A 3,984-nucleotide genomic window follows, 5' to 3' on the forward strand; every position below is an offset into this window, starting at 1 on the left:
AATATTTTCTTTCAACCCCTTAATGGGGATAATAACAAAAGATCACAAAGATAATCACAATCATTTTAATTTAATAATAAGAGTAACCAATAACTCAATCCTCCCTTTTTTCATCCTTTCAAAATAGATATTTATAGTAATAGTGATTCATATGAAATATAATCTTTTCTTCATTCACAATCTCAATATGATATTCATTATAATGAATATCTTTTAAAACTAATGCATTAACCATCACAAATTTTGTGCTTTTTAGATGTTGATATATTAGCTATTTTGGAACTTTCAACTAATTTTGTACTATCAAATATTGGAATAATATTTGTTTTATTTTCTTTTATGCTTGCGTTCACTTCGGGGATGCAATAGATTTACTAGGATGAACTTATAATTGTCCCAATAAATTCTTTATTTCATAATCACCATCGCAAACATGCATGTGTAATAGGCCAAATCTGCTCGACCCGTTAGTGAAATAAACCAAATAAACAAATGAATAAAATAAAACCAAATTAAAAATTAAAAGTCCAAAATGTAACACAGTCCAGTCCTTTACATCAACAAGCCCAAATCCTAGTAGACCCAACTAGCCTAAAGTTTCAGGACCCACTAAGCCCAAACATTACAAGCCCAATACCCATTTCAAGCAGGAAACCCTAGCGAAGAAGGATCCAGTAGCCAGCAGAGTGGCGCCCCTCGCTCTCCCTCCGCACGTGACGAGCCCTCGTACGCCCACGCCTTCGCCTCCGTACATGCCACGTCCGCACCTCTGCACACCGTACTTGCAGGAGACGAGCAAACGCGCAGCAGAAAACAGACAACGAACGAAAAGAGGGGCAGAAATCGGCAGAAAAAGAGAAAAAAAAAGAAAAACAAAAAGAAATAGAAATTTGTATTCTTTTTTATATTTATTATTTTCGGGATATAAAACCCCAGGGATGTACCTTTTTTGAGAAAACAGACATATTCAATATACAAAAGAAATCGAGAATACAAAAACAATAGGTGATTTTCTGGATTTTTGGTTCTTTTTTATTTTTTTGTTACTGTTGTTTACCTTTTTCTTTGCGTTCATTAAACGTTTATTAAAGAGGAAATAGAAAGCGAAAAGAATGTGGGCGTACCTCGCGACTGGACCCTTTGCTCTCTCTCTGTCATCATCGGAGTTTGGGGGCAGGGTTCTAAAGTCTCTGAAGGAGGCGATGAACCGTCGAGCGGCACATGAGGGCCTAGGGTTCTCTTTTTTTCTTTTTAAGCTTGTTGTTTTGAAAATAAAAGGGAGGTTCTTGATTAGGTTAATAGGACGTTAAGCTGCGATGAAAAAGCGTCGTTCGGTCTTTGAGACCAGCGGTGACTCGACCGAGGCGGGATCCACGTACATGGGTTTTTCGATTTATTTGCAACAAGTCCCTTCTCTTTTGTGTTGTTTCAATCGATTTTGTTTTTTTTAAAAAAACTTGCATCACATTTAGTTTCGATTCCATTTTAATCCTTTTTAAAGTGGTACCGTTTCCGTGATCGATTTGATTATGAGTTTGTGCGTTTAATTTCTTTATTAGTCCCTGTGATTTTAAGTGGATTTCAATATGATCTCTTTTATTCCATTTCATTGTGTATTTACTCACGACTTTATGTTTCAATTTGATTAGCTTTATATATATGTTTATTTATTATTAACTAAATACTTATTATTATTACAATTATATTTTAATATTACTATCATTATGATTGTCGATAATATTGTTGATACTAATCTACACGTGTTTATTTACTTCTTTATATTTTTCTTGTTATGTATTAACATTAAGTTTTACATTATCACATATTAGTATATTATTTCATTATATTTTTATTTATATTATAAATAACCATTTTAAATTTATTATACATTCGCCTTAAAATCTACTATATGCCATCATTTTAAAATTTATTTTGTATTATAAATTGTTATATATTCATTATCACTTAGATTAACCATTTTCATGAAAATTTGTTATATCATATATACCTTCTTTAATATTTTATTCTATAATATGTTTTTTAATTTCACTCATTACATGCTTTATTTGTATAAAAGCTTTTTTAATATACTATTATTATATGTATGTACATAATTATTTTAATTACCCTCCACTATTATTATATGTATGTACATAATTATTTTAATTACCCTCCTCTATATTTTATATATTTTAACTTTTACATATTATTATACATATCATTATTTATATTGAGTTTTCACCTTATGCGTACTACTTGTTAAATTAATAAATGTATATTACTCGTTTCAAATTTATTTCAAAAACCACTATTCAATGTTATTATAATTTTATTTCAAATCTATTTTAAGTTTATGTATAAAATTTTTTAAAAAAACAAAAAAAGAACTTTTGTACATAGGATTCATTAAGTATAATTCCCTTTTATTATTTTGGTATATTTTTAGAAGGTTGTTCATTTGATGTTTGACTATTAATATTGGCATTTACATAATATGGCAAAATTATTGTTGTTTTTCTTGTTTGAATTTATATATTGTCTACCTATTTTTTGGTGTGTAATTAGATTACAAGTTATCCTATTACATTGTACATTGTAGTTCAATCACTATATTTGTTTGAAAAGTTACTTTTCACTAAAGCATTACAATCTTTTTATTTCATAATTTCCAAAAGAGCTTGGTGTTCATAGTTCTCGAGAGAATTGTGCCCTAACTTACTGGGCTTCAATTTTTCTCGACGAATTTAGATATCCAAGTGTTCATTTTATCGAAACCATACCACTTCTAAAAGTAAAATTTTTAAGATTTCAAAATGTTGGATCCTAACTTACTGGATATGACATTTTGTATCTCGATTTTAAAAAAATTTAATAAAGGCAATATTTGGTGTTTAGGAATTTCGAGGAAATCGAACCCTAACTTACTGGATTTTGATTTTCTCATTTGATCCAAATAATTAAATATCCTTCTCAAAATGCATAGCTTTTAAAAGTCAATAGATAAACTTAATTTTGAGGATTTGAAATGTTGCACTCTAACTTATTGAGTGTGATAATTTATTCCTTTGAAATAAGTGAGCCTTATCATCCAATCCATTTTATTCAAGATAAAAGAATCGTATTTTAAAATCTTTTCAAAATTTCGGCGTTAAGACATTAAAAAATCACTTCGGTACCAATTTTGGGCGTCACGAGGGTGCTAACCCTTCCTCATACGTAACCGACTCCCGAACCTGTTTTCTCAAAATTCGCATACCAAAAATCATTTTTTAATGGTGAACTGATCACACCTCAATAAAAGATTGGTGGCGACTCCCATTTTATTTTCAAAATCGATCCCCGTTTTTTTTAACATGAAAAAAATGGTTTCGATAGCTTGGCGAATCCATTGGGGAAACCAAGAGAGTCAGCTGTAAAATTGATTGTTTTGTCTTATAGTCAAAAATTAAAAATTGGGTTTTAAAAAAAAATTTACGATCTTCTCTTTGCATTTATTTGTATGATCATTGCAAATTGTGCTTTTATACCTTGGCATTATATTGCATAAAGACTGTTTAGTCTTACCATTTTTAAGTGGGAGTGAGAAGCTACTCCTTCGTGAGGTTTTCACCTCCGTGTAGGATAGTGAATCACTTTCGGGATACATCCGTACCTATGTCTTCGTGAGATTTTCATCTCCGTGCAGCCATAGGGAAATGTATTCCCCTGAACTGAACTCGGTCTGTATGAGCCTATAATGGGTGAAGATCGAGGTATCCGCTGGTTTCGATACCTTGACTATTAGAACCAAGCTGCATATAGATAGCCTAGGAACCTAACCTAGGTAGAACTTCCCCAAACCCTAGTGATTGCCCGTAAATGTTTGTTTCTCTCGTATTTGTTGCAAATTTTGTTTATATGTTATACTGACTTATGGTGTTTTATTGCTGTTTGCATGTCATTTCATATTCGAAAGAGTGTCGATTCAAGTTCGATTGTTAAATT

Source organism: Gossypium raimondii, chromosome 6 (genome assembly GCF_025698545.1).
Source record: "Gossypium raimondii isolate GPD5lz chromosome 6, ASM2569854v1, whole genome shotgun sequence".
NCBI classification, from domain to species: domain Eukaryota; kingdom Viridiplantae; phylum Streptophyta; class Magnoliopsida; order Malvales; family Malvaceae; genus Gossypium; species Gossypium raimondii.